At 42.9% G+C, this 16,043-nt stretch overlaps 1 protein-coding gene across 1 annotated transcript in view; it reads left to right on the forward strand.

The window, feature by feature from the left end:
- Positions 1-717: 717 nt before the first annotated feature.
- LOC124614905 overlaps positions 718-16,043 on the forward strand; it is a 249,727-nt gene continuing 234,401 nt past the window's right edge. The window contains exon 1 of the mRNA XM_047142983.1: positions 718-862. The gene's annotated coding sequence lies outside the window, so the exon portion shown is untranslated. The remainder of the gene's footprint in view (positions 863-16,043) is intronic.

Raw genomic sequence — 16,043 nt, forward strand, 5'->3', positions numbered from 1 at the left:
TGCTGAACCCATGCTTCCATCTTTTCTGAATATTGCGAAGGGCATGTGAACAACATTTTACTGCTGATAATAAGGGACTGACGCGAAAAATTCGGTGAAATCACCATCTAGGAAGAGCACTCAGGAGGAACTCACAATAATGGGATTACAGATGACAATGACGGCTGAGAAAATATAGTCAAACAGCAGAAGTCTCTGCTGACGGCTAGCTGCTTATAAATCAGGTTACATCGCCATGACAAAACTGTCTCTCTATTCCACTGTTGATGCACAAGGCTTCAGCTCAGTTATTTTAAGATATATGAGTGTGACGCGGATAAAGGAGTCTTCATTTGTTATCAGTAGTTATTTTAAACCGGGTAGGGGGTTGGGGGAGGCTGCCTGTTGATCATTAGTGGTCTTGTAACGAATTGTCTAGTGTTTCTTTTCTGTGCTTCGCTGGAGACTCTTCGACGCGGCGGTAGGAGCTGCCAGCTCTTCATTACGGGATTGTCCTCCGCACTTGGGATGGGCTGAATACTTCTCGCCTTTGTGTGTGTGTGTGTGTGTGTGTGTGTGTGTGTGTGTGTGCACCGGACGCTCGCTGGCACTGCTGACGCGATAGCGACGCGCGCCGCGGCCACCAGGTGTCTCTGGCGGCGCCCGGCGTATCGACCCGCCGGCGGCACCCCTTTAAAAGGGGCGGAGCGCCGCGGCGCCGGGGACGACTGTCGGCGACCGGCTGCCTGTGAACGCACAGGCGCCTCCTCCTCTCGCAACTCGCTCGGCCACAGCTCAGCCACAGCCACAACGCAGCCGCCGCTAGCCGACGCTGACTCTGACGCTGTCGTTGACCATTCATGAGAGCGGCCCTGCTCACGGGGTGAGTGAGCGCTCGCTGCGCACCCTCACCAGAATGCCGGCGGCGTCCACCGTACCCGCCCGTGCCGGAAAACTTACCCTCTCTGTACCCTCTACCGCTGATGCGGCTTTCTTTTTCATTCTTGGTAACTACCATGCCGCAAACACTACGCTTTCGCATTTCCAGCGTTTTTCATGCAGTATCATGTAACATCACCCTACACTCCGCGTCGGGTATAACGTTCATGCTTGGAAGCGTCAACACGTGAGGACAGTACCAGTTGTCGGAGCTAGAATTCGCGCCCACCCTTTCGTAATACTTTAGTTACGTAAAATATCAAGTAGAAGGTTGCACAGCGCATGAAAAAAGTACGTAATGCATTAAAAGCTGCTTTAGTTTTTGAATTATTAATATAAAGCACAATTTGAATCCATAGTTCCGTAATTACATGTTAATGTGTGTTGTCACACATAATGGACTGCAAAGTCGTGTACGTACTGCATCACCCATTTCACAGCAACTGTTATTAATATGTCGGTAGAAAGCACAGCGTGCGATAACTTTCTAGCACAATTTCATAAACTGTTTTATAATACGCCATCCATATCATAGCTATCTGAATGCACTACCCAAATCTTCTTTCAATAATTCCGAAACTTAAAACATTACACTCTCACGTATTTCTTTCATATTTCAGTTGCAACTACAAAATGGAACTCATGTATCAAATATTCTACTGCATCCCGAAATCTTCTTTTTGCGTCTCTTCGCACATTTTACGATATGTTTATTTTAATATCTGTGCACCATGTTCGCAGGTGTATGCAGTATGTAGAAACAAATCACACGCTCGTTCGACGGAGTCAGATACGAAACTCAATAAACTGGTAACGCTCGTTCGTTACAACCTTCTTCATCGCAAATTCTTTTTATTGATTTGTTGGTCCCTTATTTATTCCATCTAAGCAGAAAGAGAGTTATGCCTTTTATGCCTCCCAAGGAGGTACGTCACTTTCCATAAATTTCTGTTCCCACGTATCAGAGCTGTCTATATACTCTCCCTTCTCTGCCAGTTACCTCCGAGTGTCTTATCCGTGTGATTCCCTTTCTCGTTTTCCTTACAAACTTTGCATCTATCTGTGTGTGCCACTCTGTCAGTTGTTAGTTGCCCCTCTGTGTTTGAGCGCGCCAGATTCACTTGCATTCAGATAATGACATTTTGTCCACGTAACGCCGCTTTGATTGGCAAACGAGGACTGAGTTATTCGTTTGTGAGGGGCGGCCAGAATGGCCGCTATTATCGGTAAATTGATCGGCCCATCGCCGGCTCGCCCATTCATTTTATGGTGGACGACGTCCGTTCTTATCCACTTTCATATCTGAACTCACTAGAATGCCTGCCCCGGCCGAAAGACGACTTGAGAGAAGCGACTAATACACAGAAAAGAAATACAAGGACATTTCAACTGTATAGGCGCCTTGTGAAAGTGTGTTACAATTATATAACCTGGCTTTGTGGCCCGGTGGACAAGTGTCGGAGTAGAACTCCAAGGTTCAGTGGTTTTCTTACGATGAGCTGTAGGAGATGCTTTAATTTTTCTTTTCTTTTCACGTGATATTAACCTCTGGAAATACTCATATATGCTTAAGTGTCAAAATGACTGCGTCTGTCAATTGTGTGGTTAGACGCTATCAAGGTTACACCGAATCCAGCATCACTGCGCTAGTTAATGCACTATAGCAACGCTGGCGACAGAAGTAACTAGTTTTATATAAAAAGCCGTGTTGTCTTCATGTATCTGAAGACAAGCGGTTCCCAACATTTTTAGCCTTGCGGATCAACTATTTTGTAAAAAGAAAAAAAACCTTAGAGGCCCAGTAACTAAATATAAAAGTGTGTTTGTGTGTGGCTGTATGTGTGTGTGTGTATGCCAGTAGCCTTAATTAGTAAAACATACTGTACAAGAAGGATTGAAAAATATTTACATTTTTTATAAATAAAAGACTTGAATTATAACCAACTACATGAAAACACGAAGGATGTGTGTGATGTCCTTAGGTTAGTTAGGTTTAAATCTAAGTTCTAGGGGACTGATGACCTCAAATCTTGAGTACCATAGTGCTCCGAGCCATTTGAACCATTTGAAAACACAAAATCGAGTGGTCAGTCTTAAAAAGAACGCAATGGTATTTTTGACATTATTTATCACCCTCAAGAGAATTAATTACCTGTCTTAAAACAGGTTAATTTTAGCCACAAATCACAATCTACATTCAGTCTATTACCGCACTTTTTAAAAAAAATAAAATTGAAGAGGCTTGTTCACAAAGACAGTTTCTAGAAAAAGGCCCACCAATTGTATCAGTGATTAGTAATTCAGTAGTAACGACACGAGGACTGAGCGAACTGGTGTAGTCGCTAACGCTCTCAACTCGCATTCGAGAGTCAGAAGTTCCGCTCTCGGTTCGGCCATCCTCATATCGGTTATCTGCTGTCACCAAAGGTCGCCTCCAGTAGCAATAAATATGAACAATGCTTCCTTTCTTATAATCTTAGCCTTGGTCGGTATGCAGCTCACGAATCATCCTTCCTTCTTTTAATGCCACGGTACAAAACGACCAAAATTCAAGCGAGTCGCTCTTGTGAACACTTGTGTCCGAGAAACTACCAGCTTACGATCGGATTGTGGCATGTTATGTAGCAAGTGAATAAGACAGCCGAACAGTTGGAATAAATGATGGTTTTCAACCAACCTTAACCACTGTATGTTAACCCGGGACCTAGAAACGACGGAGAGGCTCCGTTCCCGCCGCAGCCGCAGTGGTCCACAACCCCACGGCAACTACCGCAGTCCACTTGACCCTTGTGCGGTTCGGCCCCCGATGCCACCCCCCCTCCAGGGAACGTCTCACACCAGACGAGTGTAGCCCCTATGTTTGTGTGGTAGAGTAATGATGGTGTACGCGTACGTGGAGAACTTGCTTGCGCAGCAATCGCCGACATAGTGCAGCTGAGGCGGATTAAGGGGAACCAGCCAGCATTCGCCGAGGCAGATGGAAAACCGCCTAAAAACCATCCACAGACTGGCCGGCTCACCAGACCTAGACACAAGTCCGCCGGGCGGATTCGTGCCGGGGACCAGGCGCTCCTTCCCACATCGGAAAGCCGTGCGTTTGACCGCTCAGCTAACCGGGCGGGCGTACCTTAACCATGGTTTCAACGGATTTAAAGCTGTCTTCTTCAGAAGGACAAGAAACGAACTTCCACTAGCATTCAGTTGGTAAAGCGATATAACATCGCCACATGAAATGTCTCGGCAACGATCTGTACATCCATTTCTAGAAGTGTAAGGCCCCTAAAATCAAGGGCTGGTTACACCAGTAAAATCAATGACATAAAATTCCATATCACGTCAAGATGACTCACGCTATATGTTCACGCCATTAGTAGCCAGCCAAGGGCGCGCGCCAGCCCTGTAGCGCAGTTTGTAGGGGCGTAGACTTCCAACAACATGATGGCACACGATATTGGTAATTTTCAACATTAAAAAAATACTGGCAGTCCATCTTAGCAGCTTCTTTTGATCCATCATTTCTATCTGTTTCTTTCTTTACAAAAAAAAAAAAAAGTCTCTGATCTTGACGACTAACGAGCGAAACCATGAAGCTCCCGATAATTTTTATCTTGTCTTGGGCTTCCGAACAGAACTCACGGCCCAGTGCCACGCTGCCCGTTGGAAACCGCCGCTGTGGACAATTCCAACTATCCAAATGTAGACCTACATACCCATCATCAGAAGTATCCTGTTTTCACATGGTATTATTTTTTGGTTATTGTAGCGGTTAGATGATCAGTTAGCGGCTGACGGTTCGTCGTTCCTGCTGCGTAAGGAATTTTATAATGGAAGAATACGCTGACTTACGACATACTTTCAACGTACTTGTGTACCGTGACTGAATATGAGGTGTCTGTACAACGCAAATCTACGGAACCAAAAGCTTGTTGGAAGCCAGTGTGCTTTGACCTTTCACTTCTTCATGACTGCCACTGAGAATAATATGTTTTTATGAACGCAATTCCTTGTTACATGTATTCACTAACGCCCTTTTCAACATCGATTTTATTCACTTATATGAATTTGGTTTTGCTCTGATGACTTCAATTTGTGCATCGTTCGCGGTTACTATGCTGTAACGGGCCGTAAAATGTTTTGCACGCTCTGGTGGTAATAAAGGCTCAATGTGCTGTCAGTGTTAGTGGATTTTTTGTACAAATGTATAGGAGGATTAAAAATAATCGAGAAACTACACGCTCTACGACTGCAAATATCATTTCTTGTGCAGATAAATTAGGTAAATTTTCAAAACTGATTATTTACAGACAATCATTATGGTAAAGCATACTACTTACTACATCATCCACAACTGGAAGTCGTAATATAACAGAAACGTATAGTATAACTGAGTATTCACAGCAGTTAAGAATTTGAAGTTATTTACTGGCTTTTAATTTTTGTGCATATAGTTCTAAGTGTGTTTGGAATACGTTTTGCTCTTCTGCGCTACTGTTACAAAAGGAAAGTACTAGCAGTACTTAACTAAATGAGAGAGAGAGGTTGGTGAAACGGGAAAGAATTGACACTCCATAGAAGGTAACTAGTTTAGATGCTAATGTAATACAAATATTCATTAATAATATTTGGGTAGCTGCGTCAGGATCAACAGGTTACATTAAGGTGTACTCAAAAGACCTCAGAACAATTGTTAAGGGATCCGAGACAACTAAATGTCCTGACGACTTACGTTCATAAGCGAGAATGAAAGGCGTTGACAGTGATCATGAAAAGCTCGCTCACTGATTTAGGGGAAGGCAATAAAAGAAAGTTTCAGCAGTGATATTGGATATGATGTATCTTGAGAGGAGAACTATTTCCATGCTCCCTCTCTTAGTCTGGATTTATCGCTAATATATCGCCCAGTGGAAAATCCCAAGCGACTGAAAAAAACCGTACGCGACTTTTGTACGTTAAAATAACTGATCCGCAAAATAACAGACCAGTATCCTTCGGTTGTTATTCGCAGCATCCTAACAGCATAAGGGTACGCCGACGATATTCTACGTCCCGTTTTGTTGCACTTCTTACGAGCCATGCTGTTGCCCGTCTTGCATTTGAGCAAGAAAACGCCCACCCGCACACGACGAGTGTTTCTACTGCCTGTCTTCGTGCTTGCCAAACCCTGCCTTGACCAGCAACGTCGCCAGATCTCTACACAATTGAGAACGTTTGGTGCATTGTGGGCAGGTCCCTCGAATCATCTCCGTATTTTGACGATCCAACACTCCAATTGGACAGAATTTGGCACGATGTCCCTCACGAGGACACCAACAACTGTGTCTATCAATGCAAAGCCAAATAACTGCTTACATAAGGGCCAGAGGTCGACCAACACGTTACTCACTTCTTCAATTTGTGAAGCTCTTTCTCTTTAATAATTCATTTAATTTTTCTGAAATTTTAATCATTCGTTTGTTTGTACATGTAAATCACATCTACCGATTTCCGTCCCATCCGGATAATTCATTCGCCGTGCGTCGTTCTTTTTTTCCCCTTAGACTGTACGAGGTCTGATCGGAAAGTTTCAAGAATGGGCCTGTAATTGTACAATGGTGGTACTTACATGCTGCTGTGATGCATCTACTTCGAAATAGTCCCCTTCTGACTGAACACACAGACTCCAACGGTGTTCCCACGTTTGGAAACATTCCTGGAATTTTTTTTCCTGAAGTGTGTTAAGGACGCTCTCCGTATTTGCCTGGATGTCTTCAGTCGAGTAAAATCGCTTCCCTTTCAGAGAATATTTCAGGTAGAAGTCCGCAGGGGCCAAATCAGGCGAATATGGCGGTTGTGGAAGCACAGGAATTTTGAATTTGGTCAAAAATTCAACTATGGAGAAGGCACGATGAGCCGGAGCATTGTCATGGTGTAGTTCCCAACTCCTGTCTTTCCACAACGAAGGTCTTTTCTTCGGCACCTTTTCGCACAAACGCTCAATGACACATTTGTAGTATTCCTGGTTAACTGTCTGTCATACAGCGGTAAATTCATGATGCACAATACCGGCAGAATTGAAAAAAATCACCAACATTGTCTTCACCTTCGACCGACTTTGCCGTGATTTTTTTCAGTCGTGGTGAACCTGGAATCTTCCACTGCGGAGACTGCACTTCGGTTTCAGGATCATATCCGTATACCCACGATTCGTCACCTGTAATTACCCTGTTTAGCAAATCTGGGTCATTTTTAGTCCGATTAATCAGTTCTTGGCACACTTCAAGTCAGTATTGTCTAAGGTCACCTGACAACAATTTTGGAATGAATTTTGCGGACACTCGGCGCATGTTCAGATCTTCAGTTAAAATTGACAGAACTGCATAGAAACTTAAATTAAGTCTATCAGCTGTCTCCCTAATTGTAAGGCTACGATCACAGCACACTAAGTCGCGAACTTCCACAACATTTTCATTCGTTTTTGGGTGGAAGGACGGCCGGACCGCGGTTCATCTTCAAATGATTCGCGGCCATTTTTAAATCTGCTGAACTAGACAAGAACATTTGACTGGCTCGTACACTTATCTCCAAAAGCTGTTTTTAATAGTTCATAAGCCTCAGAAGGGCGTTGAGGACAAGGCAATGAATCACTCTCCACCCTCCGTGTACCCCCCCCCCCCCCCCGTCGAACCAGTAACCAGTAGCGGATCCATTCTTAAAACTTTCCAATCACACCTCGAATGTATGACTTGTCACTCATTACCATTTGCATTTACTGCTGATTCTCTTTCTAGTAAAGGTAATACTGTTAGTGCTAATATGCAGTCATGTTCAAAAGTATCAGAAAGACCTTAACTATGTTCCGCCTGGTTCGTTTGCAACCCACATAACGCAACTGTCCTGCAGGTCCTCTGAATTCTCTTCATTGCAGCCATTTGACTGTAAAAAATAATTACTACAACAGACCACCAAAGAAATTTGTTCCGTACACCAATCAATCCAAACGAAAATTAGTACCACGATGATGAAAATATCAGGAACCACGTTATTAAGAAGACACAGCCTTTAACAGCTGTAAAGTCAAATTTATTACAAAAAATAGCATTTCAAAAGGCAAATTTTAACTTGTAATTACATGATATAAAACTTATAATGAATAAGGTGCCGGGTTTCCAATCCAGCAACAGTTCTCTCTGTTAACTAAGCAGGGTTTCAGTTACAAATAGCGAAGTGTGCTCACGTTTAAACCTCCAATGATGTGGCGCAAAATTTTGTGTTGGGCAGGGACTGGAAATCTGCACCTAATCGATTGTTAACTAACCACAGTCAGATGTTAGGTATCGAAATTTTTCACTATTAGCAGGATGACTGAAACTGAAATGACGAGACGAAAAAGCCTGGCCTTCTGTGGACTCGAATGCAGTACCTATCGCCGATGTTTTCTGCCACGATTAATCGTTAAATATCAGTGTGCTTCATCAGTAGCGAGATGTGCGTATGTTTGAACTGGAAATAACGCAACGAATAGTTCTGTGCTGACTGAGATTCAAACCCGCAGATATAATCGCTCTTGACTACACACTAAGATACGTTAACCATGGAATTTTCTTCCACCAATAAATTTACATATTTTCGTGATAGTCTCGAAGTACTTACTGGATAGGACACAGGACTTTACGTAGATAAAACCATATCGAAGTCAAAAATCTTGCTAACAAATGAAGTTCTGGACAGGCTCGTATTACGAACATTTCTTATATTAAATTAGCCTTTAGTCCTAGGGTTACATGGTAAGTTGTAATTGATTTGTTATTAGAAAAGTGTATATTTTTTATATTGCTTCTCGTTAGTTTACTGAATATAACGGAAAAATACGAGAGAAGGTAATCATCAACAATATATTCTCTCACATTAACTAAAAGAGACTGGTAATGCTCAGGACCCCACGCCTATAGAAAGCTACTGGTTCAGAGATAAAGATGTCGATCCATGTTTAAAGTACATTTTCATTCACAAAGAAATTTTGTTAATGGTTGATCGATACTGGGCGAGAAAGACAAACGTTTGAGGCGGAAAATGGTGTGCTGTAGGCACTGTTTCCCAGTCGAGCTCCGAATAGGTTGTTTGGAGAAATCAGCAGTTCCCTTGGTGGCTTTTTCTATGTGGCGACGACGAGGCGTCTCATAAGGGCATGATCCATTGCGATGTGTCGAAACCTTCTCAGAAACTTTTCTCACCTAAAGAACACATCGAAAGAAATGCACTGTTAAAATTTTAGCTGCTAAAGCGCATTTCAAGTATTTTTTTATGTTGAAGTTACTACCGCTTGTAACAGTTGATTGAATAACCCATCCTGCGTAGCGGACAAGTCGGCGAATAAGCAGAGCAGCCGTGACAGAGAACATGGTGTCACACAATGAAAAATCCAAATTTCAAGTTTTGGGTACTTCAGTCATACTAAAAATGTCTCAAATCATTGATTTTTTGAATAACTTGCAGTTCATATCGACAGTTATAACAGCGTATTTGTTACACAAGTACACTCCTGGAAATTGAAATAAGAACACCGTGAATTCATTGTCCCAGGAAGGGGAAACTTTATTGACACATTCCTGGGGTCAGATACATCACATGATCACACTGACAGAACCACAGGCACATAGACACAGGCAACAGAGCATGCACAATGTCGGCACTAGTACAGTGTATATCCACCTTTCGCAGCAATGCAGGCTGCTATTCTCTCATGGAGACGATCGTAGAGATGCTGGATGTAGTACTGTGGAACGGCTTGCCATGCCATTTCCACCTGGCGCCTCAGTTGGACCAGCGTTCGTGCTGGACGTGCAGACCGCGTGAGACGACGCTTCATCCAGTCCCAAACATGCTCAATGGGGGACAGATCCGGAGATCTTGCTGGCCAGGGTAGTTGACTTACACCTTCTAGAGCACGTTGGGTGGCACGGGATACATGCGGACGTGCATTGTCCTGTTGGAACAGCAAGTTCCCTTGCCGGTCTAGGAATGGTAGAACGATGGGTTCGATGACGGTTTGGATGTACCGTGCACTATTCAGTGTCCCCTCGACGATCACCAGTGGTGTACGGCCAGTGCAGGAGATCGCTCCCCACACCATGATGCCGGGTGTTGGCCCTGTGTGCCTCGGTCGTATGCAGTCCTGATTGTGGCGCTCACCTGCACGGCGCCAAACACGCATACGACCATCATTGGCACCAAGGCAGAAGCGACTCTCATCGCTGAAGACGACACGTCTCCATTCGTCCCTCCATTCACGCCTGTTGTGACACCACTGGAGGCGGGCTGCACGATGTTGGGGCGTGAGCGGAAGACGGCCTAACGGTGTGCGGGACCGTAGCCCAGCTTCATGGAGACGGTTGCGAATGGTCCTCGCCGATACCGCAGGAGCAACAGTGTCCCAAATTTGCTGGGAAGTGGCGGTGCGGTCCCCTACGGCACTGGGTAGGATCCTACGGTCTTGGCGTGCATCCGTGCGTCGCTGCGGTCCGGTCCCAGGTCGACGGGCACGTGCACCTTCCGCAGACCACTGGCGACAACATCGATGTACTGTGGAGACCTCACGCCCCACGTGTTGAGCAATTCGGCGGTACGTCCACCCGGCCTCCCGCATGCCCACTATACGCCCTCGCTCAAAGTCCGTCAACTGCACATACGGTTGACGTCCACGCTGTCGCGGCATGCTACCAGTGTTACAGACTGCGATGGAGCTCCGTATGCCACGGCAAACTGGCTGACACTGACGGCGGCGGTGCACAATTGCTGCGCAGCTAGCGCCATTCGACGGCCAACACCGCGGTTCCTGGTGTGTCCGCTGTGCCGTGCGTGTGATCATTGCTTGTACAGCCCTCTCGCAGTGTCCGGAGCAAGTATGGTGGGTCTGACACACCGGTGTCAATGTGTTCTTTTTTCCATTTCCAGGAGTGTATATGAATGTTTGGTGTCTGTTCTTTCGGACATATCCGAAAGAACAGACACCATGCATTCATATAATTGATTGACTGGTATAGCTGGGCAATGGATCGACCTTCTTCAATGAGGATGCACAAATACGTCCTACCTCATGTGGGAATCTCAGAGTAGCGAACATGAAGAAGATGGACAGGGACTGCGTATAGGTGGCGCTTGATGGGAGTGTGAGTCGGCCGTGAGGAGTGCCGAGATAGTTCTCGCAGCTGTGATAACGCTGTGTCCCGATGGCGCAGCGGTTAAAGCACCTGCCTAATAAGCAGAAGATCCCAGCTTCCCGCGGTGCTCATTTTCACTCGTCGCCGCTGATTCCGCGTGATTTCCCTATGCACCTGACAGCAGTGATCCACTGCCTTTTCTTTCCTTTCCTTTCTTCCCCTCCCCACCTTCAATCTACATATGCCACACAAGTGACTAGAAAATCAAGGCAGTATATGATGTTACATTCAGACGACTTACATCAAATGGGACTTTAACTTTTTGACATGAATTACGTATTTTACAACAATTCCTGCAACTCAGTTTTATGATAATTTTCGAATAACGTATATTTTACTAACGTTGAAACAGGTTATTGTTTGTTCCCTGTAGTCGTCGCAAAAACTAGATGGATGGCCAAACCAAACGTTTCCCCTACATCAAATACACCTGTTTAAAGAAAAATTAATGCTGTCAGGCACTTCACTATAATTATTAGTTTTATTTACACAGAATCGGGATAGAGTAAGAAATGGTTGTGACCATTTTCCATATAACGCTCCACACCAGGCATACTTGATCAAATTAATAAAATATGGTGATGAAAACTGACAACGTATAAATGACTGACGTTTAACTACAACATTGGAAATTATGTTTGTCCGAAATTTTCGAAAAAAAAAATGCTTTACACTGTGGAAACATTACCTTGTTGAGAGGCTAAATTCACTGTTGGTTCCGAGTCGTATTCGAGTTACATTATTATTCGTTATTTTCACTGTCCTCCTAGAAACAGAGGTGTCACTGAGTCCAATCCAAGAGCCTAACAAAAGCATTGCATTAATTTCTGCAACTGGTAAGAACACGCTTCAGCTGTAATATTGAAAATTATTCCCTCATATTTTTCCAGATTTTCCTACGTCCATTGCAAATTTTTGCAACTAAACAGTCCTTTTTTTATAATTTGTGTCCTAAATTGCCTTGAGGTTCATGAAACCAAATACAAAGCTGTGGAAAAATTAACCGGTGGTACTTATCACTGGTATTACTGTATACGAATGTGTCATAGCATTCATTGACTACACAAGTAAGTTTGTCTTTTTTTCGTTTGAAATGAAAAAGTGCACTTTGCTCGTAGATCTTGTATGAAACCTGACTGACTGCCTTGATATACAGCATTTTAAGAGACAACAAGAAGCTAAATCTTCACATTAGCTAAGAATTTCTCTGTAGTATTACCTATTACTGAAATCTCTAAACTTTTACTTTAAGTAAACTTCGTAATTTTGCGAATTCCTTTTCAGTATAATTTCCTGAATCTGTGTAACCAAAAGTTACAGTCTGGTATATCTCTCTCATCACAAGCCGTTCTAAATCTTTTGAATAGTTTATCTTTCACACTTTTGCGACTTTCTTTTTTGCGCATATTTCATACTTCGCATATATCTTTCATTTATTTATATAGTTTATGCTCAGATTTTACAAAATGAACCGAGCATTACAAATTGCTTAACTATGAGCATTTTCTCTCTCCTTTGTTCATCCAAGGAAATTTACATTGTTTTATTTGGGCTTGGAAGGTTTGTACTTTTGTTCTGGACTTTAGTTAGAACAATGATCATCGTTCAAATCACAATTCACTGTGTCTTCAGAGCTATTTCCTGTTTCTTGTAAAGTTTACACAATTTATAACGATATGTAAATCGTTCGAATGAATTTCCAAGAAATTAAATCGAGTTCAAAAATGGCTCTGAGCACTATGGGACTTAACATCTGTGGTCATCAGTCCCCTTGAACTTAGAACTACTTAAACCTAACTAACCTAAGGACATCACACACATCCATGCCCGAGGCAGGATTCGAACCTGCGACCGTAGCATTAAATCGAGTAGGACGGCGTAGTGGTTCGCGCACTGGACTCTCATTCGGGAGGACAACGGTTCAAACCCGTCTCCGGCCATCCTGATCTAGGTTTTCCGTGATTTCCCTAAATCGTTTCAGGCAAGTGCCGGGATGGTTCCTTTGAAAGGGCACGGCCGATTTCCTTCCCAATCCTTCCCTAATCCGAGCTTGTGCTCCGTCTCTAACGACCTAGTTGTCGACGGGACGTTAAACACTAATCTCCTCCTCCAAGAAATTAACTGATAAATAACACATATGTAAGTCTTCAGAAGAAATAGGTGATATCGATTGCGTACGGCGTTCTTCATATTTCGTCTCTGCAAGATTTAAGACATACGTAAACCAAGATCATCCTTTACGGATCCTGAAAGGACCCTGATACTAGATAGTGGTCGAAAAACACACTTCACATCATATTTCAACAAAATACGACCAATCCTGTTCAAAATGCTTCCTGAGTAAAGCAAAATGGCCTTAGATTTTGGTGCCACCTCGGTATTATTATCTATTACCCGGCGTAAAGTTGGTCAATAGCTCAACGCACGTCTAATCTGTCTATCGCCATAACGATTCTGACAAAAGATGACATCGAGATGGGCTAACTCAGCTGACAAACTTTCAATGTCCGTGATGATATGCGCCCTGTTAACCAAGGTACGAAGTACCCTTTCATATTGAGCCGAATGGTGACAACCGTTAGCCTGCAGTAGACTTCCTATAACCAGCATGTGTCAACCAACGTACCATCCACCTTCTTCGTGCCCAACACATCAAGGAAGGGAAGACAGTGTGTGTGTGTGTGTGTGTGTGTGTGTGTGTGTGTGCGGCTGCATTCTTGTGAATTATTTAAACACTGTATACGCGGGAGAAACTAAGGTCTCAAAATTAACTCTGTTCCACGCCCATTGTTAGCGATACCGCAAAGGGGTCTTCTAATTGTTATGTATATTAAGTGAGTGAATAGTAAGTGTGACCAACTGTTCAAATGGTTCAAATGGCTCTGAGCACTATGGGCCTTAACATCTGAGGTCATCAGTCCCCTAGAACTTAGAACTACTTAAACCTAAGTAACCTAAGGACATCACACACATCCATGCCCGAGGCAGGATTCGAACCTGTGACCGTAGCAGTCGCGCGGTTCCGGACTGCAGCGCTTAGAACCGCGTGGCCACCGCGGTCGGCGACCAACTGTGAGAAAGAAACTATCAATGAAAACTGAAATTTGCCTCACAAATCACAATCGCGTCGTGTCATTTTGTTTGTTTACCGATGTGCCAGTAACCAAGGATATGCACCTGCCGTGTTTCGCATGTGCGCTCTGCTACAACATACGGTAGGGGTGTACATTTCTCCTAGCAAGCTACGAATTTGCAAGTTTCAGAATTGTTAAAAAGCAGGTTTTTTTCCGTATAAGCTTACTAACAGCATGTATCTTGTAACCTCCCCACCGCAATTTTTAAAAGAAATAAAAGTGACAATACTCAATACAAATGGGAGCCAAGTGTAATGTCCCCACAATAATTTTTTGAAAGAAATAGAAGTGACAATACTCAATACAAATGGGAGCCAAGTGTAATGTCCCCACAATAATTTTTTGAAAACGTATGGGCAATATTATTTAAGAATGCTAATGGACACTGCTCTAAGCGTAACCTGCCCACAATGAAATGTACTGACAATGGCAACAAAAATGTGAAATACGCAATCTGACTCAAATATAAATTCTTCACAAAATTTAAAGTCCGTTCAGTGACAAGAAAATTCAATTAAACCGAAATATCGGTCTTTGGCCCTGTGTAAAACAATCAGAATTAAAGTCTTACCTCAGAATAAATGGATGTCACATATCTGCTCTTGTTGTTGCACACCGCTTGGAGGAACTGCATTGCAAATAATAATATTCTCTTTTTTTTGTGATTTTAGTGGAGTTTTTCTTCAAAAGAAGTGAAATGAAATGGGAAGTGCAACGAGATCTTTAGTTCAAAAAAATTAAACTTTTGAGAAAATGCTTTTGAAATAAAAAATTATTATTGGGAGACTTGTTGGAGAATAATTACAATAAATAAAATTTTTCATTATCTAATGATTATATTAATTAACAGTATACCTTATTCCTCATCTTGACCATTGTTGCCGACCGCCTACATCACACAACCGCACTGGGCTGCTACTACTGACCGACCGCTCTGCATGACGACTACAGACTGAGTACTGCTCTCAACTAGACAGAGCTACAGACTCGCAACGACTGAACTGACAGACTCGCAACGACTGACTGACTGCTACTCTGCATAGCGACAACTAACTCGCAAAGACTACTACTGACTGAGAACCGCTCGCAACACTCGCGCGGTCAAGCGCATACTCTCTGGTCACAGATGCTACAATGCCTCGCCATCGCTGCTATGTTACATACGTGTTTCATAACCCTCCACTCGGGGGGCAAAAATTTGGCAGCGATGGTGAGTCATTTGGACTTGCCAAGCGCGGCAAAATTTTTCTTTAATTAACAAAATTCTACAACTTACAGAATATTTAAATGTTGTGCACACGCACTAAGTACAAAATATATCAGACAAAGACAAAATGTGAGTACAAAACATAGTAGCAAATCAAATTATTTGACAGATAATAAAGTGCACAGGCACTGAAAAAATTCTTTAGCATATTCAGAACAAATAAACAGACTGCCAAAATAATTAGATGTAGTACATAAAGTAAATGTTGTGCACACGCACTAAGTACAAAATATATCAGACAAAGACAAAATGTGAGTACAAAACATAGTAGCAAATCAGAAAAGTATATACAAATTATTTGACAGATAACAAAGTGCACAGGCACTGAAAAAATTCTTTAGCATATTCAGAACAAATAAACAGACTGGTAAAAAATATTATGTTGACAAGTGTACATGCACTGAAAAATGTCTTTAGCATTTTCACAACAAATAAACATAATGGCAAAAAAAAAAAAATTCATGTCCAAAGTGCACATGCACTGAAAAATGTCTTTAGTATTTTCACAACAAATAAACATAATGGCAA

Source organism: Schistocerca americana, chromosome 1, assembly GCF_021461395.2.
Source record: "Schistocerca americana isolate TAMUIC-IGC-003095 chromosome 1, iqSchAmer2.1, whole genome shotgun sequence".
Lineage (NCBI taxonomy): Eukaryota > Metazoa > Arthropoda > Insecta > Orthoptera > Acrididae > Schistocerca > Schistocerca americana.